The 26,957-nt window shown below is 39.4% G+C and overlaps 1 protein-coding gene across 1 annotated transcript in view; it reads right to left on the bottom strand.

The window, feature by feature from the left end:
- The window catches only part of PIGN (phosphatidylinositol glycan anchor biosynthesis class N), a 1,169,967-nt gene extending 1,143,278 nt beyond the window's left edge, over nt 1–26,689 (bottom strand). The window contains exon 1 of the mRNA XM_053714623.1: nt 26,642–26,689. The gene's annotated coding sequence lies outside the window, so the exon portion shown is untranslated. The remainder of the gene's footprint in view (nt 1–26,641) is intronic.
- Between the last annotated feature and the right edge of the window lie 268 nt (nt 26,690–26,957).

Here is a 26,957-nt window from a genome sequence, read left to right on the forward strand (position 1 = left end):
AGTCAGTTGGAGGAAAACCAGATTCGGATGTTCGAATGGACCCTGAATAAGAAGGTCCTGTCTCAAAGGTAGCTTCCATGGTGGAGCCGATGACACATTCACCAGGTCTGCATACCAAGTCCTGCGTGGCCACACAGGAACTATCAAGGTCACCGAAGCCCTCTCCAGATTGATCCTGGCTACCAGCCTGGGAATGAGAGGAAACGGTGGGAATACATAAGCTAGGTTGAAGATCCAAGGTGCTACTATTGTATCCAATAGAGTCGCCTTGGGATCCCTGGATTTGGACCCGTAACAAGGGACCATGAAGTTCTGACGAGAGGCCATCAGAACCAAGTCTGGAATGCCCCATAATTGAGTTATTTGGGCAAAGATTTCCAGATGGAGTTCCCACTCCCCCGGATGCTCCTCCATCGCCAGGGAACTCCTTGTTACCCCCTGATGGTTGATATATGTAACAGTCGTCATGATGACTGATTGAAACCTTATGAATTTGGCCTTTGCTAGTCGAGGCCAAGCCTTGAGAGCATTGAATATCGCTCTCAGTTCCATTATGTTTATCGGGAGAAGAGAGTCTTCCCGAAACCATAGACCCTGAGTTTTCAGGGGTTCCCAGACCGCGCCCCAGCCCACCAGACTGGCGTCGGTCGTGACAATGACCTATTCTGGTCTGCGGAAGCTCATTCCCTGTGACAGGTTGTCCAGGGTCAGCCACCAACGGAGTGAATCTCTGGTTATTTGATCTACTTGTATCGTCGGAGACAAGTCTGTATAATCCCCATTCCACTGTCTGAGCATGCCCAGGTGCAATGGTCTTAGATGAATTTGTGCAAAAGGAACTATGTCCATTGCCGCAACCATCAACCCTATTACTTCCATGGACTGCGCTATGGAAGGAAGAAGAACAGAATGAAGTACCTGACAAGAGCTTAGAAGTTTTGATTTTTTGGCCTCTGTCAGAAAAACCTTCATTTCTAAGGAAACTATTATTGTTCCCAAGAAGGGAACTCTTGTTGACGGGGACAGAGAACTTTTTTCTATGTTCACTTTCCACCTGTGAGATCTGAGAAAGGCTAGGACAATGTCCGTATGAGCCCTTGCTTTTGACAGAGACGACACTTGAATCAGGATGTCGTCCAAGTAAGGTACTACTGCAATGCCCCTTGGTCTTAGCACCGCTAGAAGGGACCCTAGTACCCTTGTGAAAATACTTGGAGCAGTGGCTAATCCGAATGGAAGTGCCACAGGTAATGCTTGTCCAGAAAGGCGAACCTTAGGAACCGAAAATGTTCCTTGTGGATAGGAATACGTAGGTACGCATCCTTTAAGTCCACCGTGGTCATGAATTGACCTTCCTGGATGGTAGGAAGGATCGTTCGAATGGTTTCCATTTTGAATGATGAAACCCTTAGAAACTTGTTTAGAATCTTGAGATCTAAAATAGGTCTGAATGTTCCCTCTTTTTTGGGAATTATGAACAGGTTGGAGTAAAAACCCATCCCTTGTTCTCCTAATGGAACAGGATGAATCACTCCCATGCTTAACAGGTCTTCTACACAGTGTAAGAATGCCTATTCGAAGATAATTGAGACCCGTGGAACCTTCCCCTTGGGGGTAGTTCCCTGAATTCCAGGAGATAACCTTGAGAAACTATTTCTAGCGCCCAAGGATCCTGAACATCTCTTGCCCCAGCCTGAGCAAAGAGAGAAAGTCTGCCCCCCACCAGATCCTTCCCAGATCGGGGGCCAACACTTCATGCTGTTTTGGTAGCAGTGGCAGGTGACTTGGCCTGCTTACCCTTGTTCCAGCCTTGCATCGGCCTCCAGGCTGGCTTGGTTTGAGAAGTATTACCCTCTTGCTTAGAGGGTGTAGAATTTGAGGCTGGTCCGTTTCTGCGAAAGGGACGAAAATTTGGCTTCTTTTTAGCCTTAAAAGACCTATCCAGAGGAAGGGCGTGGCCCTTTCCCCCAGTGATGTCTGAAATAATCTCTTTCAAGTCAGGGCCAAACAGTGTTTTACCCTTGAAAGGGATGTTAAGCAAAAGCGCTCTGCGCGCCACGATAGCAAACCCTGAATTATTCGCCGCTAATCTAGCTAATTGCAAAGCGGCATCTAAAATAAAAAAGAGTTAGCCAATTTAAGAGCTTGAACTCTGTCCAAAACCTCCTCGTACGAAGATTCTTTATTGAGCGACTTTTCTAGTTCTTCGAACCAGAAACACGCAGCTGTAGTGACAGGAACAATGCATGAAATTGGTTGTAGAAGGTAACCTTGCTGAACAAACATCTTTTTAAGCAAACCCTCTAACCTTTAATCCATAGGATCTTGAAAGCACAACTATCTTCTATAGGAATAGAAGTGCGTTTGTTTAGAGTAGAAACCGCCCCCTCGACCTTGGGGACTGTATGCTATAAGTCCTTTCTGGGGTCGACTATAGGAACTAATTTCTTAAATATAGGGGGAGGACAAAAGGTATGCCGGGCCTTTCCCACTCCTTATTTACTATGTCCGCCACCCGCTTGGGTATAGGAAAAACTTAGGGGGGCACCGGAACCTCTAGGAACTTGTCCATCTTACCTAATTTCTCTGGAATGACCAAATTGTCACAATCATCTAGAGTAGATAATACCTCCTTAAGTAGTGCGTGGAGATGTTGAAATTTAAATTTAAAAGTTACAATATCAGGTTCTGCTTGTTGAGAAATTTTCCCTGAATCTGAAATTTCTCCCTCAGACAAAACCTCCCTCCTGGCCCCTTCAGATAGGTGTGAGGGTATGTCAGAACAGATATCATCAGCGTCCTCTTGCTCTTCAGTGTTTAAAACAGAGCAATCACGCTTTCTCTGATAAGTAGGCATTTTTGAAAAAAATGCATGCAATAGAATTATCCATTACAGCCATTAATTGTTGTATGGTAATAAGTATTGGCGCACTAGATGTACTAGGGGCCTCTTGTGTGGGCAAAACTGGTGTAGACACAGAAGGGGATGATGCAGTACCATGCTTACTCCCCTCATTAGAGGAATCATCTTGGGCAATATCATATCTATGGCATTATTATCCCTACTTTGTTTGGACATTATGACACAAATATATCACATATATTTAAATGGGGAGACACATTGGCTTTCATACATATAGAACATCGTTATCTGATGGTTCAGACATGTTAAACAGGCTTAAACTTGTCAACAAAGCACAAAAAACGTTTTACAATAAAACCGTTACTGTCCCTTTAAATTTCAAACTGAACACACTTTATTACTGAATATGTGAAAAAGTATGAAGGAATTGTTCAAATTTCACCAAAATTTCACCACAGTAACTTAAAGCCTTAAAAGTATTGCACACCAAATTTGAAAGCTTTAACCCTTAAAATAACGGAACCGGAGCCGTTTTTACATTTAACCCCTATACAGTCCCAGGTATCTGCTTTGCTGAGACCCAACCAAGCCCAGAGGGGAATACGATACCAAATGATGCCTTCTATAAGCTTTTTCAGTGGTTCTTAGCTCCTCACACATGCATCTGCATGCCATGCTTTCCAAAAACAACTGCGCATTAGAGGCGCGAAAATGAGGCTCTGTCTATGACTAGAAAAGGCCCCCAGTGAAAAAGGTGTCCAATACAGTGCCTGCCGTTTTTATTAAAACAATCCCCAAGATTTAACAACTATTAAAAGTAATAATCTGCCAAATATACTTAGTAAAGTAATCGTTTTAGCCCAGAAAAATGTCTACCAGTTTTTTAAGCCCTAATGAAGCCCTTTATTCTTTTACTTAAACTAAGAAAATGGCTTACCGGTTCCCATAGGGAAAATGACAGCTTCCAGCATTACCGAGTCTTGTTAGAAATGTGTCATACCTCAAGCAGCAAAAGTCTGCTCACTGTTTCCCCCAACTGAAGTTAATTCCTCTCAACAGTCCTGTGTGGAAACAGCCATCGATTTTAGTAACGGTTGCTAAAATCATTTTCCTCTTACAAACAGAAATCTTCATCTCTTTCCTGTTTCAGAGTAAATAGTACATACCAGCACTATTTTAAAATAACAAACTCTTGATTGAAGAATAAAAACTACATTTAAACACCAAAAAACTCTAAGCCATCTCCGTGGAGATGTTGCCTGTACAACGGCAAAGAGAATGACTGGGGAAGGCGGAGCCTAGGAGGGATCATGTGACCAGCTTTGCTGGGCTCTTTGCCATTTCCTGTTGGGGAAGAGAATATCCCACAAGTAAGGATGACGCCGTGGACCGGACACACCTATGTTGGAGAAAATATATTACTTTTAACTTTTTAACTATTTTGCATAGATGACCTCACTAGCTGATTGTTCAAGAGACTAATATAAACTAGCTCTAAATAGGGAGCGCTATAATAATTGTATTGGGACAATGATAAATGAGTGTGTAAGCTCTACACATCTACCAACACATATACACACACATATATGTGACCTTTCCTACCTACCTGTTACTCCTTAGGGAGTTATAGGCTGCATTTGTTGCAGTCTATTCTGCAGTTTTAGTTTTATAGTCTCTATCCTTTGAGATTCTTCTATATATTTTGGAGTACCTGTGTTCCTGTGTCCCTGTGTTCCAGTGCCTGTGTTACCATCATATCAGTAAGCTGGTTTGCTGCTAAATATCCAGCTTGTGCCTAATAGCACTGTCTGAGTGCTCTTCACAAATGTGAGTATACTGAATGAGAATCTACACTGATATCTTTTTGGTCTATTACTGGTACACACAGGTGCCCTGTTTTGTCTTATCTTCTCCAGATTTTATGTCATTTTGTTTCTGCAATCAGTGAGCTGGGTTGCTGTCAAACATCCAGCCTGTTTCCAATAGCACAGTCTGAGTGCTCTTTGCAAATGTGAGTACCCTGATTAGGGGTCTTTGAAAATTATCATTTGGTTATCTACTGGTACACACAGGCGCCTCTCTTGTTTCTTTCATCTTCCAGATCCTCACTAGCTGTATGCACTATGCATATATGGGATGTTAAAGTGATGGTAAATTCTAGTGTTTTTAGATTTACCAGTGCTACAGATAAAGGGAACTTTCAGTAATAAAGTATAAAATATTTCATGCTGAAAGTTCCTTTATTTGTCTGCAGCGTTCGCCACGCTGAGCGCCTCAGGCCACCCACGGCATAACGCCATTTTATTACTGAGTCGATTTTAGCCAATAGCGTGCTAGTTATCCAGCATAATGCCAGCAGCCGTACACAGCTATTGGGTAAGAGGTGTAAACGTCACCTCATTGAAAAATAGAGTTATGCTGCAGGTTGCCTGAAGCACTCAGCGCAGCGAACGCTGCAAAAAATAAAGGAACTTTCAGCATGAAGTATTTTACTATCAGAAGTGATTTACAATCACTTTAAAACAAAGGCTAACTAGACAAATCAGGTATAGGCAAGTCTGCAATAAGCTTCCATGTCATGTAAAATTACTACATGTAGCCCTCAGTTTACCCCAGGGGGTCTGTTCCTGAAGGAATAGTTGTAAACAAAAATTGGTGTAAAATGAACACAGTTATATAATGTAAGTCAATGGAAAGTAAATTAGTTAAGTTCCAGGCCCTTCTCATTAGTAAGGTATTATAACTTAATATATTTGTTATGTAATTTTATACTAAATTTATAGCCCAGAAATGAATATTGTAAATGTAAAAACAGCAATATAAAATGTGTTTTATGCTTGGAAAGCATGTCATTATCTTTTTTTTTTTTCCTGCATTTAAAAAGTACATGTTCACAGGTTTTTTTGGGTTTTTTTTTTTTTTTTTGTTAACATGCACATAGACATACCCTTCCTGTTAGCGTCAACATCTAAAAGGCCAGTATGTTACTACTCTTTTAGATGCAAAATAGCAATCTATTTACAGTTCACTGTACTGGCCCTTTAAAAAAGCATACAAATGGCAAACTACTCACATATGCTGCATACAGTTTTACAGTGCTCTACTGTAAACACAGGTGTCAAAAACTCTTCTGCAAATTTTTGTTTTCAGCTAAGAAACTTGCAGAACAGCCTCCTCACTTGTGGTCATTTGATCACTTGGAACAGGCGGGATTGTGAAATGGTGCAAAATGAGGGTTACCCTATTTTTGTATTCATTCATTACTGAGGCATCTAATAATTTAGAGCAGGGTTCTTCAAACTACAGGTCTGGACCCATTACTGGGTCGTAACACAATTTTTACTGGGTAGCGACCTGTGTGTGTGCTGCAGGAGAGTGCATGTGGTGTGTGTGTTATACGAGAGTGCATGCGGTGTGTGTGTGTTATACAAGAGTTCATGTGGTGTGTGCGCAGTGTCCGTGTGTTATATAAGAGTGCGTAGTGTCTGTGTGTGTTATATGAGAGTGTGTGGTCTGTGTTATATGAGAGAGTGTGTGGTGTGTGTGTTATATGAGAGTGTGTGGTGTGTGTGTTATATGAGAGAGTGTGTGGTGTGTGTGTGTGTTATATGAGAGAGTGTGCGGTGTGTGTGTTATATGAGAGAGTGTGCGGTGTGTGTGTTATATGAGAGAGTGTGCGGTGTGTTTGTTATATGAGAGAGTGTGTGGTGTGTGTGTTATATGAGAGAGTGTGTGGTGTGTGTGTGTGTGGTGTGTGTGTGTTAGATGAGAGTGTGTGGTGAGTGTGTGGTGTGTGTGTGTTATATCAGAGTGTGTGGGGTGTGCGTTGTATGAGAGTGTGTGGTGTGTGTGTGTGTTATATGAGAGTGTGTGGTGTGTGTGTGTGTTAGATGAGAGTGTGTGGTGTGTGTGTGTGTTATATGAGAGTGTGTGGTGTGTGTGTGTTATATGAGAGTGTGTGGTGTGTGTGTGTGTTATATGAGAGTGTGTGGTGTGTGTGTGTGTTATATGAGAGTGTGTGGTGTGTGTGTGTTATATGAGAGTGTGTGGTGTGTGTGTGTGTTATATGAGAGTGTGTGGTGTGGTGTGTGTGTGTGTGTGTTATATGAGAGTGTGTGGTGTCTGTGTGTGTTATATGAGAGAGTGTGGTGTGTGTGTGTGTGTTATATGAGAGTGTGTGGTGTGGTGTGTGTGTGTGTGTTATATGAGAGTGTGGGGTGTGTGTGTGTTATATGAGAGAGTGTGTGGTGTGTGTGTGTTATATGAGAGTGTGTGTGGTGTGTGTGTGTTATATGAGAGTGTGTGGTCTGTGTTATATGAGAGAGTGTGTGGTGTGTGTGTGTTATATGAGAGTGTGTGGTGTGTGTGTGTGTGTGTGTTGTGTGTGGTGTGTGTGTGTTATATGAGAGAGTGTGGTGTGTGTGTGTGTTATATGAGAGTGTGTGGTGTGTGTGTGTGTTATATGATAGAGTGTGTATGTTATTACCTTTTACATCACTTTAAAAAGACTACAATTTGGAATAAAGTGCAGCTATCTTGTTGTATGTTACATCAGAAATTTTAAGACCAAGCATAAAAATAGGGCCACAAAGGGTATGTGGTATTATGGTACTGGGTTTTAGGGAAATAGTTTGAAGAACCCTGACTTAGAGAACATTTTTAAGGTCTTGATGTAATGTAGGTATTTAAACAGTAGATGTCACTAAAAGTCTTCCATGTTCTTGAGTTATAAACACTTGGCGCTATATAAAAGTTTGAAAAAATTCCACCAAGAAACCAAAAAAGCTATCGGAAAGATTCATTTTGCTTGTATGTCATATTTACAACGCCACGTGCTTCATTGTACTGGTTATTACTCAGATAATAAGGTATCTAGATTGTAAGTTCCCACGGGAACAGGGCCCTCAACTCCCCCTGTATTTGTCTGTAAAATTTTGTGTCTTATCGTATTGTTTCTCCACTGTACTGTTATCCTTGTACCTATGGGCAGCGCTGCAGAATCTGTTGGCGCTTTATAAATAAAGAATAATAATAATAGTTAGGAAAAGCTATGTGGTTTTCATACTGAGCAGGTCTAGTTGATATAATATACTATTATCGGTTATTTTTAGAGAGCCAACAGATTCCGCAGCGCTATAAACATAGGCGGAATACAAGGAAACATTTATAGGGATCAGACGGTAGAGGGCCCTGCCAAGAGTCGCACTGTTGATATATTGTTTGCTAATAAATAGTTTAATACTGTAATAATTAGACTACTTATTTTGCAGTTGGATGATTACTATTGAGGCAGGTGTTTTGATGAGTGATTTAAAGGGGTGTGGAAATCAAAATAAATATTTTATCATTCAAATACAGTGCATACGTTTGAAAAACGTTCCAGTTTATTTCTCAATTTAGGTCTTGCTTTCCCTGAGAGCATTTGGAGGTATGCTCAGGAGAGTGCATGTGACTTGATTACAGTGTTTAAATTGTTACAAATGTTGTATAGTGCTCAAGACATTCATACTTCTGAGCCAATCTCGATATGCTCGCATGGATAGAAACTACATTGTGGCAAAGCATACAAAGTGAACAAGTCAAAATTTAATAACAGAAGTAAACTGAAAGGTTTTTATCGTAAATTGTATACTATGAATCATGACATAATCTTGCCTTCTACGTTCCTTTAAGAATTTCAACTATGTGCTTTCACAGTATACAGATGCATAGTTGTTGATTCATGTTCAAAGAAGAAAAAAAACATAATTTATGCTTACCTGATAAATTTATTTCTCTTGTAGTGTATCCAGTCCACGGATCATCCATTACTTGTGGGATATTCTCCTTCCCAACAGGAAGTTGCAAGAGGATCACCCACAGCAGAGCTACTATATAGCTCCTCCCCTCACTGTCATATCCAGTCATTCGACCGAAACAAGACGAGAAAGGAGAAACCATAGGGTGCAGTGGTGACTGTAGTTTAATTAAAATTTAGACCTGCCTTAAAAGGACAGGGCGGGCCGTGGACTGGATACACTACAAGAGAAATACATTTATCAGGTAAACATAAATTATGTTTTCTCTTGTTAAGTGTATCCAGTACACGGATCATCCATTACTTGTGGGATACCAATACCAAAGCTAAAGTACACGGATGATGGGAGGGACAAGGCAGGAACTTAAACGGAAGGAACCACTGCCTGTAGAACCTTTCTCCCAAAAACAGCCTCCGAAGAAGCAAAAGTGTCAAATTTGTAAAATTTTGAAAAGGTGTGAAGCGAAGACCAAGTCGCAGCCTTGCAAATCTGTTCAACAGAGGCCTCATTTTTAAAGGCCCAGGTGGAAGCCACAGCTCTAGTAGAATGAGCTGTAATCCTTTCAGGGGGCTGCTGTCCAGCAGTCTCATAGGCTAAGCGTATTATGCTCCGAAGCCAAAAGGAGAGAGAGGTTGCCGAAGCTTTTTGACCTCTCCTCTGTCCAGAGTAAATGACAAACAGGGCAGATGTTTGACGAAAATCTTTAGTAGCCTGTAAGTAAAACTTCAAGGCACAGACTACGTCCAGATTATGCAAAAGACGTTCCTTCTTTGAAGAAGGATTAGGACACAATGATGGAACAACAATCTCTTGATTGATATTCCTGTTAGAAACCACCTTAGGTAAAAACCCAGGTTTGGTACGCAGAACTACCTTGTCTGAATGAAAAATCAGATAAGGAGAATCACAATGTAAGGCAGATAACTCAGAGACTCTTCGAGCCGAGGAAATAGCCATCAAAAACAGAACTTTCCAAGATAAAAGTTTAATATCAATGGAATGAAGGGGTTCAAACGGAACTCCCTGAAGAACTTTAAGAACCAAGTTTAAGCTCCACGGGGAAGCAATAGTTTTAAACACAGGCTTAATCCTAACCAAAGCCTGACAAAATGCCTGGACGTCTGGAACTTCTGCCAGACGCTTGTGCAAAAGAATAGACAGAGCAGAGATCTGTCCTTTTAAAGAACTAGCTGATAAGCCTTTGTCCAAACCCTCTTGGAGAAAGGACAATATCCTAGGAATCCTAACCTTACTCCATGAGTAACTCTTGGATTCACACCAATAAAGATATTTACGCCATATCTTATGGTAGATTTTCCTGGTGACAGGCTTCCGAGCCTGTATTAAGGTATCAATGACTGTCTCGGAGAAGCCACGCCTTGATAGAATCAAGCGTTCAATCTCCATGCATTCAGTCTCAGAGAAATTAGATTTGGATGATTGAAAGGACCTTGTAGTAGAAGGTCTTGTCTCAGAGGCAGAGTCCATGGTGGAAGAGATGACATGTCCACTAGGTCTGCATACCAGGTCCTGCATGGCCACGCAGGCGCTATCAGAATCACAGATGATCTCTCCTGTTTGATTTTGGCAATCAGTCGAGGGAGCAGAGGAAACGGTAGAAACACATAGGCCAGGTTGAAGAACCAAGGAGCTGCTAGAGCATCTATCAGCGTTGCTCCCGGGTCCCTGGACCTGGATCCGTAACAAGGAAGCTTGGCGTTCTGGCGAGACGCCATAAGATCCAGTTCTGGTTTGCCCCAACGATGGACCAGTTGAGCAAACACCTCCGGATGGAGTTCCCACTCCCCCGGATGAAAAGTCTGACGACTTAGAAAATCCGCCTCCCAGTTCTCTACGCCTGGGATGTGGATCACTGACAGGTGGCAAGAGTAAGACTCTGCCCATCGAATTATCTTTGAGACTTCTAACATCGCTAGTGAACTCCTGATGGTTGATGTAAGCCACAGTCGTGATGTTGTCCGACTGAAATCTGATGAACCTCAGTGTTGCTAACTGAGGCCAAGCTAGAAGAGCATTGAATATTCCTCTTAACTCCAGAATATTTATTGGGAGGAGTTTCTCCTCCTGAGTCCACGATCCCTGAGCCTTCAGGGAGTTCCAGACTGCGCCCCAACCTAGAAGGCTGGCATCTGTTACAATCGTCCAATCTGGCCTGCGAAAGGTCATACCCTTGGACAGATGGACCCAAGAAAGCCACCAGAGAAGAGAATCTCTGGTCTCTTGATCCAGATTTAGTAGAGGGGACAAATCTGAGTAATCCCCATTCCACTAACTTAGCATGCATAATTGCAGCGGTCTGAGATGCAGGCGCGCAAATGGCACTATGTCCATTGCCGCTACCATTAAGCCGATTACTTCCATGCACTGAGCCACTGACGGGCGTGGAATGGAATGAAGGACACGGCAAGCATTTAGAAGTTTTGATAACCTGGACTCCCTCAGGTAAATTTTCATCTCTACAGAATCTATAAGAGTCCCTAGGAAGGAGACTCTTGTGAGTGGTGATAGAGAACTCTTTTCCACGTTCACTTTCCACCCATGCGACCTCAGAAATGCCAGAACTCTCTCTGTATGAGACTTGGCAATTTGAAAGCTTGACGCCTGTATCAGGATGTCGTCTAGATACGGAGCCACCGCTATGCCTTGCGGTCTTAGAACCGCCAGAAGTGAGCCCAGAACCTTTGTAAAAATTCTCGGGGCAGTGCCAACCCGAAGGGAAGAGCTACAAATTGGTAATGCCTGTCTAGAAAGGCAAACCTTAGGAACCGATGATGAACTTTGTGAATCGGTATGTGAAGGTAGGCATCCTTTAAGTCCACTGTGGTCATGTACTGACCCTCTTGGATCATGGGTAGGATGGTCCGAATAGTTTCCATTTTGAATGATGGAACTCTGAGGAATTTGTTTAAGATCTTTAGATCCAAGATTGGTCTGAAGGTTCCCTCTTTCTTGGGGACCACAAACAGATTTGAATAAAATCCCTGTCCTTGTTCCGTCCGCGGAACTGGATGGATCACTCCCATTACTAGGAGGTCTTGCACACAGCTTAGGAATGCCTCTTTCTTTATCTGGTTTGCTGATAACCTTGAAAGATGAAATCTCCCTTGTGGAGGAGAAGCTTTGAAGTCCAGAAGATATCCCTGAGATATGATCTCCAACGCCCAGGGATCCTGAACATCTCTTGCCCACGCCTGGGCGAAGAGAGAAAGTCTGCCCCCCACTAGATCCGTTTCCGGATAGGGGGCCGTTCCTTCATGCTGTCTTGGGGGCAGCAGCAGGCTTTCTGGCCTGCTTGCCCTTGTTCCAGGACTGGTTAGGTTTCCAGGCCTGTCTGGAATGAGCAACAGTTCCCTCTTGTTTTGAAGCGGAGGAAGTTGATGCTGCACCTGCCTTGAAATTTCGAAAGGCACGAAAATTAGACTGTTTGGCCTTTGATTTGGCCCTGTCCTGAGGAAGGGTATGACCCTTGCCTCCAGTAATGTCAGCAATAATTTCCTTCAAGCCAGGCCCGAATAGGGTCTGCCCCTTGAAAGGAATGTTGAGTAATTTAGACTTTGAAGTCACGTCAGCTGACCAGGATTTAAGCCATAGCGCCCTACGCGCCTGGATGGCGAATCCAGAATTCTTAGCCGTTAGTTTAGTCAAATGAACAATGGCATCAGAAACAAATGAGCTAACTAGCTTAAGCGTTCTAAGCTTGTCAATAATTTCATTCAATGGAGCTGTCTGGATGGCCTCTTCCAGGGCCTCAAACCAGAATGCCGCCGCAGCCGTGACAGGCGCAATGCATGCAAGGGGCTGCAAAATAAAACCTTGTTGAATAAACATTTTCTTAAGGTAACCCTCCAATTTTTTATCCATTGGATCTGAAAAAGCACAACTGTCCTCAACCGGGATAGTGGTACGCTTTGCTAAAGTAGAAACTGCTCCCTCCACCTTAGGGACCGTCTGCCATAAGTCCCGTGTAGTGGCGTCTATTGGAAACATTTTTCTAAATATAGGAGGTGGGGAAAAAGGCACACCGGGTCTATCCCACTCCTTGCTAATAATTTCTGTAAGCCTTTTAGGTATAGGAAAAACGTCAGTACACACCGGCACCGCATAGTATCTATCCAGCCTACACAATTTCTCTGGAATGGCAACTGTGTTACAGTCATTCAGAGCAGCTAATACCTCCCCAAGCAATAGACGGAGGTTCTCAAGCTTAAATTTAAATTAGAAATCTCTGAATCAGGTTTCCCCGAGTCAGAGATGTCACCCACAGACTGAAGCTCTCCATCCTCATGTTCTGCATACTGTGACGCAGTATCAGACATGGCTCTAACAGCATTTGCGCGCTCTGTATCTCTCCTAACCCCAGAGCTATCGCGCTTGCCTCTTAATTCAGGCAATCTAGATAATACCTCTGACAGGGTATTATTCATGATTGCAGCCATGTCCTGCAAGGTAATCGCTATGGGCGTCCCTGATGTAATTGGCGCCATATTAGCGTGCGTCCCCTGAGCGGGAGGCGAAGGGTCTGACACGTGGGGAGAGATAGTCGGCATAACTTCCCCCTCGACAGAACCCTCTGGTGATAATTCTTTTATAGATAAAGACTGATCTTTACTGTTTAAGGTGAAATCAATACATTTAGTACACATTCTCCTATGGGGCTCCACCATGGCTTTCAAACAAAATGAACAAGTAGGTTCCTCTGTGTCAGACATGTTTAAACAGACCAGCAATGAGACTAGCAAGCTTGGAAAACACTTTAAAACAAGTTTACAAGCAATATAAAAACGTTACTGTGCCTTTAAGAAACACAAATTTTCCCAAATTGTGAAATAACAGTGAAAAAATGCAGTTACACTAACAAAATTTTTACAGTGTATGTAATAAGTTAGCAGAGCATTGCACCCACTTGCAAATGGATGATTAACCCCTTAATACCAAAAACGGAATAACAAATGACAAAAACGTTTTTTAAACAGTCACAACAACTGCCACAGCTCTACTGTGGCTTTTTACCTCCTTCAATACGACTTTTGAAGCCTTTTGAGCCCTTCAGAGAAGTCCTGGATCATGCAGGAAGAAGCTGGATGTCTGTGTCTGTAATTTTTGCTGTGCAAAAAAAATGCCAAAATAGGCCCCTCCCACTCATATTACAACAGTGGGAAGCCTCAGGGAACTGTTTCTAGGCAAAATTCAAGCCAGCCATGTGGAAAAAACTAGGCCCCAAAAAGTTTTATCACCAAACATATGTAAAAAACGATTAAACATGCCAGCAAACGTTTTAAAATACACTTTTATAAGAGTATGTATCTCTATTAATAAGCCTGATACCAGTCGCTATCACTGCATTTAAGGCTTTACTTACATTACTTCGGTATCAGCAGCATTTTCTAGCAAATTCCATCCCTAGAAAAATATTTTAACTGCACATACCTTATTGCAGGAAAACCTGGCCGCTATTCCCCCTCTGAAGTTACCTCACTCCTCAGAATATGTGAGAACAGCAAAGGATCTTAGTTACTTCTGCTAAGATCATAGAAAACGCAGGCAGATTCTTCTTCTAAATACTGCCTGAGATAAACAGTACACTCCGGTACCATTTAAAAATAACAAACTTTTGATTGAAGAAATAAACTAAGTATAAAACACCACAGTCCTCTTACGACCTCCATCTTAGTTGAGAGTTGCAAGAGAATGACTGGATATGACAGTGAGGGGAGGAGCTATATAGCAGCTCTGCTGTGGGTGATCCTCTTGCAACTTCCTGTTGGGAAGGAGAATATCCCACAAGTAATGGATGATCCGTGGACTGGATACACTTAACAAGAGAAATATATATTTTCCACAATTTGAGTGGTACTCCACACAATGATAACTAAATAAGTGTGGAGAGGGGGGTTTCTGCTTTTATTACATCTATTCAAGTGAGTAGAAGTAATTTTGCATGTTTGAGCAGTTTGTCATGTTTAAAAATTAACTCATAAAATGTAACAGTTCCTGCATTCTTTAAAAATGTATAGTGAAATATTTAAGATAAAAAAATTAAAAATTATTCTTTAAAGAGACATAAAAAAAAAAATTATTTCATGATTCAGATTTTAATTTTCAATTTAATTCTATTATCAGATTTTCTTAATTTTCTTGCTATCCTTTGTTGAAAAGCAGAAAGGTAAGTTCAGGAGTGTGCACGTGTCTACAGCAATATGTGGCAGCAGTTTTGGAACAATGTTACACATAAGCAAGAGCACTAGATAGCAGCACTATTTCCTATCATTTATGTGCACGCTACCTATCTAGATATAACTTTAACAAAGAATAACAGAATACAGCAAATTTGATTATTTAAAAATAGTATTCTCTATCTTAATCATGAAAGAAAAATGTTGGGTTTCATGTCCCTTTAAAGTGATAGTAAATCATAGCGTTAGTAAAATGATAGGATTTAACATTGGAACAAATAAAGAGGACTTTCCCACAGGGCTATTGGCTAAAATCACCTCTTAACCAAATAGCGTTCTGCCGTGAGCTGCCTTAGCAGCTCAGTGCAGTGAACGCTGCAGACAAATAATGGAGCTTTCAGCATGAAGTATTTTATACTTCATGGTAGGGGTGCTTAAAATAATCGATTCTGTGATGCATCGCGATGCAGCCCGTTAACGATGCTGCATCGATGCAGTGCAGATCAGAATCGATTCAGGGGTGACATCATCGCGCAACGTCACGTGACCCCGCAGACGAGCCGACAGCATTTGTGTCAGGATTAATCTGATTACAGCCCCCAGCTACACCACATCAGGACTTTCTGTGCACACTGCGCAGATATCTGACCCAGAGAGCATTACCAATAGACCTCCTCTCACACACAAATGTTCCGGTCAGGAATTTTTATGACACCTATCCTAAAGAGCCGACAGCAGCCTCATGTAAACAGTGAATCTTTTCTTATATTATCGATTCACTGTTTACTGTTGCGGTCTCTGCTGCATGTTTCCTCTCTGTCAGACCCCTAGCCCAAACGAGCATTTGAGGGTTGCTGTAAAACTTTTGACTTACTGTATCTAATAGCAACCCTCAAATGCTCGTTTGGGCTAGGGGTCTGACAGAGAGGAAACATGCAGCAGAGACCGCAACAGTAAACAGTGAATCTATAATACAAGAAAAGATTCACTGTTTACATGAGCTGCTGTTGGCTCTTTAGGATAGGTGAGAGAGAAAGAGAAAAAGAGAGAGAAAAAGAGAGAGAAAAAGAGAGAGAAAAAGAGAGAGAAAAAGAGAGAGAAAAAGAGAGAGAAAAAGAGAGAGAAAAAGAGAGAGAAAAAGAGAGAGAAAAAGAGAGAGAAAAAGAGAGAGAAAAAGAGAGAGAAAAAGAGAGAGAAAAAGAGAGAGAAAAAGAGAGAGAAAAAGAGAGAGAAAAAGAGAGAGAAAAAGAGAGAGAAAAAGAGAGAGAAAAAGAGAAAGAAAAAGAGAAAGAAAAAGAGAAAGAAAAAGAGAGAGAAAAAGAGAAAGAGAAAGAGAAAGAGAAAGAGAAAGAGAAAGAGAAAGAGAAAGAGAAAGAGAAAGAGAAAGAGAAAGAGAAAGAGAAAGAGAAAGAGAAAGAGAAAGAGAAAGAGAAAGAGAAAGAGAAAGAGAAAGAGAAAGAGAAAGAGAAAGAGAAAGAGAAAGAGAAAGAGAAAGAGAAAGAGAAAGAGAGAGAGAGAGAGAGAGAGAGAGAGATATGTGTGTGTATGTGTATATATATATATATATATATATATATATATATACACACACATACATAAAGTATATGTATATATTATATTTATGGAATAGAACAAATTCAGGAAAATCATGGACAGTAATCGTGATGCATCGCAGAATCGAATTGAATCGAATCGTTGACAGGATAATCGTAATCGAATCGAATCGTGAGACCAGTGAAGATGCACACCCCTACTTCATGGCTGAAAGTCCCCTTTATTTGTTTTAATGCTAAATCCTAGCAGTTTCACAAACGCTACAATTTACCATCACTTTAAGCAAGGAGCTGATTATTTAAATTTTCACGTTTCTTCTTTTAAAGTGTTTTCTTGCCCCTTGTAGAAAGAAGTGTACACTTTACTGTGGTAATAAATGCTCTAATTTGTTAGTAATTACAAAGTGTTCTATGGGTTTACACAATTAACGGGTGTGGAATGGTTAAACTAGGGGTCAAAAGTAGACCTAAATGGAAGTTTTAAATAGATTTTATGTTCATGGTTAAATAATCACACAATTGTTAGTGCGTTATCATCAGGGCCGGCTCAACCATGGGACCAAGTGGGTCCAATGGACCCAGGCAGCACTTGACAAGGGGCAGCACTTCAGTGACTGAGAGTCAGTCACTGTCAGATCCAGACCAGTCCTGTCCTGTGCAAAAGCATTGGTTGCAGGTAGGCAGGCTTAGTAAGGGCAGAAGCCAGGCTAGTAAGTTGATAAAGTTATTAGTGATGTTAATACTGGGGGAGCGTCATTGCATTCTCTGACCCAGGCAGCACAATATCTTGAGCCGGCCTTGGTTATCATCTATCTAGACACTGGAACAGAAAAAAAAATAGAGAAATCTAAAGAATATGCAGCACTGCAAATAACCCACCCTCCATTGGTTGCACTGTCAGTTCATGACAGTTTGAAGACCTTTTAATTTAGCATTTGACTATAGGATATATGTTTTACTAGGAGATATAAGATTTCATACTGCACAGGTGAGGCATTGTAAGAAGATTCAAAGTTTAGGAACCAGGGGCCAAATTATTTATTGCATGTATTAAAGGTATACAACATTATAAACATTCAGTGACAAAAAACAAAACACTTGTTTATACTGAATATTTAACTTATTCAAAATGACCCAATTCTAAGATTATCCTGGGTTTACTTTAAACCATAGTTACAAGTTCAGAAATGTAACTGTGTCCTGATGAGAACATAATATAAAACTTTTAATATCTCATGCAGGAATGCGCAATTCCTATCGCCCAACGCCCGGGATATGCAGTTCCGGGAGCCTGGCATGTGTTTTTTTTTTTTTACATTTAGCAGCAGGGCTAAAGCTTTTATTTTTTCTCCTTTTCTTCTTCTGCGCTATTAGGACTAGGAGCGGGGTTACACAGTGCAGCCTGCACAGATTGATCATCCGCATATTTATTTCTAGTCAATAAAAAGAATGTGAAAAAACATATATTTACCCCAGCACTTGTGGACTCCACAGTCAAGAAATTATAGGGGGCAAGCAGTATTTAAAATCCTAGAATAAATGCAAGAAAAGATACCCTGCTAAGTACCTAACTAGCAGACCCGGACTGAGCATTGGGGAAAAAGGGTGGGCAGTTTGTCTTAGCTTCGCCCAGCTATTGATTACCCACACAGTCCATCCAATTCCGCATACCGCACACACCAACTGGCACCGCACTGCTCTGGCTCTGCCTCTTTGCCCCCAAACGTTTATTGCAAACTAGACAGGCTGACATCCGTGCCATGCAAGTGACACAGAAAGAGGCACTTTTATTGGGAGAGGGCCAGTACTATATATTCCTCTGAGCTATGAATCGTAGGCTGTGTCATGCGGCGCAAGCAAGCACACGTCCTCTGCATGGTGGGGAAGGAAAGAAACTGAGAAGCGATGGACAGAGAGAAGCGAAGGTGAATGCCTTGTATTCTGTTTTGAAAATTTTGGTTCGGCTACCCTGAATATATATATATATAAAATATAATATAACAATTTGTTTTAGATGTTATACACTGTTTATTAACAAACAATTTTGTTATGCGAATTCTACCCAGATTAACTTCATGTCAGAAAAAAAAACCTGTAACCCCTATGTTTGCAAACTACCTGAAAAACAAGTTTCTCTGGAATGATTTACTTTAATTCTTTATACTGTTTACTTCATCTTCAATAAAGCTTTTCAAAAAACGAAGAAAAAAAAAGGAAAAAAAAAGAATGGAAAATATTAAAAGGACCACTAAACACATTAATAAATGTATAATAAACAGAAAATGCAACAGCACTTATGATTTGAATTTCAAATGAGTAGTAGATTTTGTTCTGACAAATGTCAAAGTTAGTTACATTTTACAGTTTTGGTTAAAATTATTTTGCGATTTAGGGGCAAGTAGATTGTCACGAGGACAAGTAGATTGGGCTCTCTAATTAGTCCCTTGGACGAGAAGTTTTTTAAAAAATGTCCACACCCTTGTCATGTGATATCAAACATGATGCATAAATGTGGAAATGTACACAAAGAAATAGTAGCAGTACTCAAATCCATGTATTACCAAACATTCACTCATCATTGCCATTACCAACACTTAAAGGGACAGTAAATACAATTTTTTAGATTGTAATATACAACGTTTGATAAAATGTAGTAAAAAAAAAAAAAAACACAAAAAAACTTTCAGTATGATTTTAATATTTTATTTGACCTTTGTTCCTGTAATTAAGTCTGACGATTAAGAATTCTCTCATGTTTAGAACTGATAGAGCACATGGCAGGTATTATAGGCCTGATCCTGCAACATATCTGGCACCAATCGGCTTAAGCAGAAATGATAAGATAAGAACTACAAAATGATGGAGAGTTTGCCAACATAGTGACCATGGCTACTTCAGTAACAAGTCTGAATTAGCTCCTCCAAATAAAGCAAAGGCTGAATAAAGTTTAGCTATTGAAAAAAAAATTGTAGTAAACAACATGATGTATTATAAACATTGCCATAGTTCATAACAAGACTGTAGAAACCTATTGTAATTATACAAGTTTAGCTATCCATTTTAACCAAAAAGTTGTTTGATTAGATCTCATTGCTTTAGGATTTAGTCTTCTACAGGTTACTGTTGCAGGTAGTAAAAAAAAAAAATACAGTTTTTTTTAAACATTTATTACAAAAAAAAGAAAAAAGAACTCCCTCAGTTCATGCCACAGAAGTGGACATGCTATTTTTTAATGCCAGTCACAGAGGAAAAATCCTGAATTCAAGGTGGTATTTATTTTTATTTTATACAGCACTGTAACATGAAATCCAAAATTAAAATGTCATGGTTCAGACAGTGCATGCAATCTTAAAAGTTAGTTTGTTCTTTGATATTCTTTGTTGAAACCAGTACCTAGGAAGGCTCAGGAGCAGCGACTATTGTGAGCTAGCTGGCGATTGGTGGCTATGCACGTGTGCCTTTTGTCTTTGTCTCACCAGATGTTTTCAGCTTACCCGAGGTAGTGCATTGGTGCCTTGGAGATGACTATAACCAGCCCCTTTGCAGAGGTTAAACACACAGAGCCTTTTATTATTGCACTGTTGCTTGTATATAACAGCCTGTAAATTGGCTGTCTTTTACGCTTCTAGGGGGTGTAATAACATGGGTCCCATCAACAGCGGTCTTGTCGGTAATGACAAGACCTGTGCTGCTACAGCGCTTGAAGCCCCTTGTTACAAGCTGCGCACAGGCTGCATCACTGTCGTTAAGGAGTTAACCTTTTTCAAATGAAAAATATATATTTTAATGTGTTTAATAGTGCTATTTTATAAGTATGATATCAATTTGTTAAGTTTAATGTCTCTTGTTAAGTCTGCAAATTACATGGATCTGGATTTGGTAGAGGAGCTAAATTCATTTTCTACTTAGATAACAGCGTTTATAAACGTTAGAAAAATAATAACTCAGGTGGCAAACAAAATTACTTTTCTTGCAGCTGACATTTAATTTACCACAAATCTAAATACTACAAAATAATAGGGCTTGGTTTCCATGTTTGAGCAAAACTGAATTCTTGTGAGTTATAAGAAATTCAGAAAAGAGCCTTGAGGTTTGCAACAATTGCTATGGTTACTACCGAACATGACAACCATGATAACACAGAAATCAAATATAGTAAGGTCTCTATTTATCAAAGGTCGTGCGGATCAGGTCCGCAAGACCTCACTAAATGCGGAGAGCAATACGCTCTCCGCATTTAACATTGCACCAGCAGCTCACAAGAGCTGCTGGTGCAACGCCGCCCCCTGCAGACTCGCGCCAGCAGGGAGGTGTCAATCAACCCGATCTTATTTGATCGGGTTGATTTCTGGCGATTCCTGTCCGCCTGCTCAGAGCAGGCGGACAGGGTTATGGAGCAGCGGTCTTTAGACCGCTGCTTCATAACTTGTGTTTCTGGCGAGTCTGAAGATTCGCCAGAAACATGTCCCTTCAAGCTCAGTACGGAGCTTGATAAATATGGGCCTAAGTCTCAGAATATCTGTATATCTAAACCCTTTCTAATTAAATGGAAACTGAACCCAAATTTTTTTCTATCTTGATTCAGATAGAGCATGCAATTTTAAGCAACTTTCTAATTTACTTCTATTATCAATTTTTCTTTGTTCTCTTGCTATCTTTTTTTTTTTTTTTTTTTTTTTTTTTTTTTTTAAAGAAGGCATCTAAGCTAAGGAGCCAGCAAATTTTTGGTTCAGAACCATGGACAGCACTTGTTTATTGGTGCTGTCCAATCAGCAAGGACAACCCAGGTTGTTCACCAAAAATGGGCCGACATCTAAACTTACATTCTTGCTTTTCAAATACACATACCAAGAGAATGAAGAAAATTTGATAATAGGAGTAAATTAGAAAGTTGTTTAATATAGCATTCTCTATCTGAATCCCAAATGAAAAAAATTGGGTTAAGTGTCCCTTTAATTGGCCACCAAAAGACATACAATTATCAAATGTTAAAATATACTTATTGTTAAAGGGACATGAAACCCAAAATGTTTCTTTCATGATTCAGATAGAGAATACAATTTTAAACATTTCAATTTACTTCTACTACAGTACTGTTAAAAAGAAGGTAAACCCTCTATGCTTTCTATAGTTTTACATATCAGGGCATAATACAAATTATCTGTCTGGTCCTTAGCAGGTCTTAAAATTAGGTAAATACAACCTCAGATGAACAACAACACATGACATATTATACAGTGTCATGATTTATTAAATAAAAACAAAACCAAAATGGAGAAGCCATGTGTGAAAAACCAAGTACACCTTATGATTCAATAGCTTGTAGAACCACCTTTCGCAGCAATAACTTGAAGTAATCTATTTCTGTATAAAGTGGAATTTTGGATCCACTCTTTTTTACAACGTTGCTTCAGTTCATTGAGGTTTGCGGGCATTTGTTTATGCACAGGTCTCTTAAAGTGAATGTAAACTTTCATGAATCAGTGCCCGGTTTTTAAAAATACTATTAAAAATGGGGGCACTTTCATTCATGAAACTTTACAATGCAGCGTTTAAAAAAAAAAAATATTTACCTTTTCTGCAACAAAGCCGGATCGGCGATCCCCTGCCCGCAGCTCCTCTGTATTTATGTCAGCAATGATGAAACCAGCTTCCTCCAATCATGGTGTGCACCCTAGAGCGTCCATCTCGTAAGCCACGGTGTGATTGGAGGAAGCCAGTTTCATCATTGCTGTGCTACAGTAGGAGAAGCCGGCGGGGGGTTGCCGATACGGCTTTGCTGAAGAAAAAGGTAAGTTGTTTTGTTTTTTTAAAAACGCTGCAAAGCAAAGTTTCATGAATGAAAGTGCCCCCATTTTTAATAGTATTTTTAAAAACCGGCCACTGATTCATGAAAGTTTACATTCACTTTAAGAGACCTGTGCATAAACGAATAGTATTTTTTAAAAACAGGCACTGATTCATGAAAGTTTACATTCACTTTAAGGTCTGGCTACAGCATTTCAATCAGGTTGAGGTTTTGACTTTGACTGGGTCATTGCAGCACCTTGATTCTTTTCTTTCTGTTGTAGATTTGCAGGTGTGCTTGGGATCATTGTCCTGTTACATGACCCAATCTCAGCCAAGCTTTAGCTGTCGGACAGATGGCCTCACATTTGACTCCAGAATACTTTGGTATACAGAAGAGTTCATGGTCGACTCAATGACTGCAAAGTGCCCAGGTCCTGTGGCTGCAAAACAAGCCGAAATCATCACCCCTCCACCACTGTGCTTGACAGTTGGTGTGAGGTGTTTGTGCTGATATGCTGTGTTTGGCTTTCACCAAATGTGGTGCTGTGCATTATGGCCAAACATCTCCACTTTGTCTCGTCTTTCCAAAGAACATTGTTCCAGAATTCTTGTGGTTTGCTCAGCTGCAGCTTTGCAAACCTAAGCCGTGCTGCCATGTTCTTTTTAGAGAGAAGAGGGTTCCTCCTGGCAATCCTTCCATACAAACCATACTTGTTCAGTCTTTTTCTAATTGTAATGTACTGTAATGAACGTTAACATGCTAACTGAGGCCTGTAGAGTCTGAGATGTAACTCATGTTTTTTTGCAATTTCTCTGAACATTGCACAGTCTGACCTTGGGTTGAATTTGCTGGGACGTCCACTCCTGGGAAGATTGGCAACTGTCTTAATGTCTTAAATGATTTCCACTTGTGAATAATCTTTCTCACCGTAGAATGAATGTTTGGAAATGGCATTATAACCCTTCCAAGAGGAAAAAGGAAAAAGGAAAAAGAAAGGAAAAAGAAAGGAAAGATAGAAAGAGCCTCATAGCATAGCTAATTAGCTATGTTTCAAATATACAATGGAATTCAAGAGTTGGCGTCACTGGATTCTGACCCTGTCCAGATACCGTCTTCCTCCCAGTGGTGTGATTCTCCTTGGGTGCTGTATGGTTTAATCGATGGTGTAGCACAGAGGATTATCTACATACCACAATCCTAATAGAAAATCTCTCTAATATTGTGCGGGTATATATTAGTGAACACTACAATAAGGAGATAGGATCGGTACAATAAAACAAATATGATTTTTATTGCAGAGTGTTTCTCGGCTTTAAAAAGCCGTTTCTTCAGGAATCTAATCAAGGGCATTTAATTAGCAGCACCTGGCTGCTACTTAGTCTCAATTTCTATGGCAGCAGGAAGAGTGTACTTAGCTTTTCACACCTGGCTTCTCCATTTTGGCTTTATTTTTGTTAAATAAATCATGACACAGTGTAATATGTTATGTGTTGTTGTTCATCTGAGGTTGTATTTACCCAATTGTAAGACCTCATAAGAACCAGAGGATTTTTATTATGTCCTGATATGTAAAATCATAGAATTCAAAGAGGGTGTACTTTCTTTTTCACGACTATATCTAATTTGCTTCATTCTGTATACATTCTTTAGGTATCATTTGTTGAAGAAATAGCAAAGCACATGAGTGAGCCAATCAGCAGCTACTGAGCCAATTTAGATATGCTTTCAACAAAGGATATAAGAGAATGAAGCAAATTAGATCATTTAAGTAAATTGGGAAGTTGTTTAAAATTGCATACTCTTTCTAAATTATGATAGGAAAAAAAATTGGGTTTCATATCCCTTTAATAGTCTTCAGAGGGATACAGAATATGTTAAATAAAAAAGAGTCAAGTTAAATGGACACTAAACTCAATTTTTCTTTCGCGATTCAGATAGAGCATGCAATTTTAAGCAGCTTTTTAATTTACTCCTATTATCAATTTTTCTTCATTCTCTTGCTATCTTTATTTGAAAAAGAAGGCATCTAAGCTTTTTTATTAATTCAGAACTCTGGGGACACCACTTTTTTATTGGTGGATGAATTTATCCACCAATCAGCAAGAACAACCCAGGTTGTTAACCAAAAATGGGCCGGCATCTAAACTTACATTCTTGCATTTCAAATAAAGATACCAAGAGAATGAAGAAAATTTGATAATAGGAGTAAATTAGAAAGTTGCTTAAAATGTCATGCTCTATCTGAATCACGAAAGAAAAAAATTGGGTTCAGTGTCCCTTTAAGTTTGTTTTTTACTTCCATGTCTCTTTAAATTTATAAAGAAAGTAGCAAGAAATGTGTGCTTGTACCCAACTCGTACAACAATAAATTTAAAGGGATATGAAACCCAAATTATTGTTCTTTTGTGACTTAGAGTATGCAATTTTAAGCAACTATCTCATTTACTCCTCTTATCCATTTTTCTTCGTTCTCTTGGAATCTTTATTTGAAAAGCAGGAATGTAAGCTTAGGAGCCAGTCCATTTTGGTTCAGTACCTGGGTAGCTGAAAAAAAAATGGGCTAGCTCCTAAACTTATATTTCCTTCCTTTTCAAATAAAAATAGTACCAAGGGAACAAACAAAAATGATAATCGGAGTAAACTACAAAGTTGCTTAAAATTGCATGTTCTATCTGGATCACGAAATAAAAGCAATTGGGTTGCATATACCTTTAAGGATCATTAGTTGAAAGGGACATAGCCAAGTCTCAATGTTTTTAAACAAATTAGCATATTTTTTACTGGAATTACTTTTCAATAGACAAACTCCAACCACCATTTGTTTTATTCGTAGGAGTCAATCTTGGCTTTAGTCCACGGACAACAAGGCTAGCCACTGTCATAAAGCATTAAATTACTTAAAGGGACAGTCTACCATAGAATTGTTATTGTTTTAAAAGATAGATAATCCCTTTATTACCCATTGCCCAGTTTTGTATAACCAACAGTTATATTAATATACTTTTTACCTCTGTGATTACCTTGTATCTAGGAACCTTCTTCCAGCCCCCTGAACACATGACTGTGACTGTTTATTATTTATTGTCTTGCAGTTAGCATTGTATTGTGCTAGATCTTAAATAACTTTCTGTGCCTGAACACAGTGTTATCTATATAGCCCACGTATACTTTCTGTCTCTGTGTGTTGAAAAGAGATTTAAAAAGCCTGTGATAAGAGGCAGCCCTCAAAGGGTTAGAAATTAGCATATGAGCCTACCTATGTTTAGTTTAAACTAAGAATACCAAGAGAAAAAAGCAAATTTGATGATAAAAGTAAATTGGAAAGTCGATTAAAATTAAAAGTCCTATCTGAATAATGAAAGTTTTATTTATACTTGACTGTCCCTTTAATTTTGCAGCTGTTCTCTGATAAAGCCAATTAGGTACATATATGTAGCAGAGTTAACCTTGATAAGTCAGGTGCATTTCAAGTTCAGAGAATTAGAAAATGCTCAATTACACATAACTAAACATTTTTATACAAAAATCTCATGGTGTTTACAGTCCCTATAAGCATCCTTTTTCAAAAGATAAAAAAATGGAGCATCTCAAAATGCCATTCTTTTGAAACATAGAAAATAATACATGCCCCCATGCCACTTTAATTAACCAAACACATAATAATATTTTAAATATATTTCATTTTACATCTTGATAGTTCCAGATATGTTATTTTTTTTATATAATTTTCAAAATGGCATATTCAAACATTTCATTTTATGAGACTATCGGATAAATTGATGTATTATATAGTTCAAGGTAGTGAAAAGAGATGACAGGGTCAGGATACCTCTCAACTCCCACCATGTATTTTTCTGCAGCTAACACATTAAGTATATTTTTGGTTAATGAGTTTAGCTCCAACCAAAAACAAATATAATGAATGAATTAATTAATTAATAAATTAAAAAACATTTATAAAGGAAGTAGCACTTATGGAAACGTATGTTTCTAGCCAGCTCCTAACTACTGCTAATGTTTACTGAACTGGAAAACATTTACTGAATCCCTTAACAATGCATTTTCTTTGTAAAACGTTTAACTAATCTAAAAAAACTCCTAAAATTTTAAAATTATTTTTATTAGCACATTTAAAAAAAAAAAACAGGGCATTCATAAACCTATTGTATAAAAACAATTTCATTTGAACACAATTTAAAAAAAAACATATACCATCTAGCGCCCAACAGTGTCAATGACATCTGACAGCGCCAGAATAGATCATATTTAATTATACTGTTCTTCTTTAATACACAAACCTGTGCAATTCCTTATTCCTGTTCTAAGCCAATAACCTTAACTAAGTTCCCAATATTATCGTCAGAATTATCTCATATATTTAAATGCTTTGCATCGGGTTTTAAGCTCCAAGCTGTAAACAAGATACACAGAGCCTCACTCACCCTGCAAGACGATCAGTACTTGTCTGCATCAAAGGTTTTTTATTCAAACATGCTTACCCTTTCTTCCTGGTCGCTTATTGATGATGTCAAAATAATAGAGCATGCTGGACGTTGTAGTCTTACTCTGAGTCTGCTTTGGTGTCTATTTTGTTTCTGTTTTACACTCATGTATGTAATATCGAACAGGCTAGGAAAATAAGTTCCAGTTTATGCATTAGTATTACGTGGGATTCTTTAATATCCACAATGCAAAAAGTAGAATTAACGCTTTCTTGCTTGGTACAATTTTGTACATGTAAACTAATCTTGCAGACGT

Source organism: Bombina bombina, chromosome 5 (genome assembly GCF_027579735.1).
Source record: "Bombina bombina isolate aBomBom1 chromosome 5, aBomBom1.pri, whole genome shotgun sequence".
NCBI classification, from domain to species: Eukaryota; Metazoa; Chordata; class Amphibia; order Anura; family Bombinatoridae; genus Bombina; species Bombina bombina.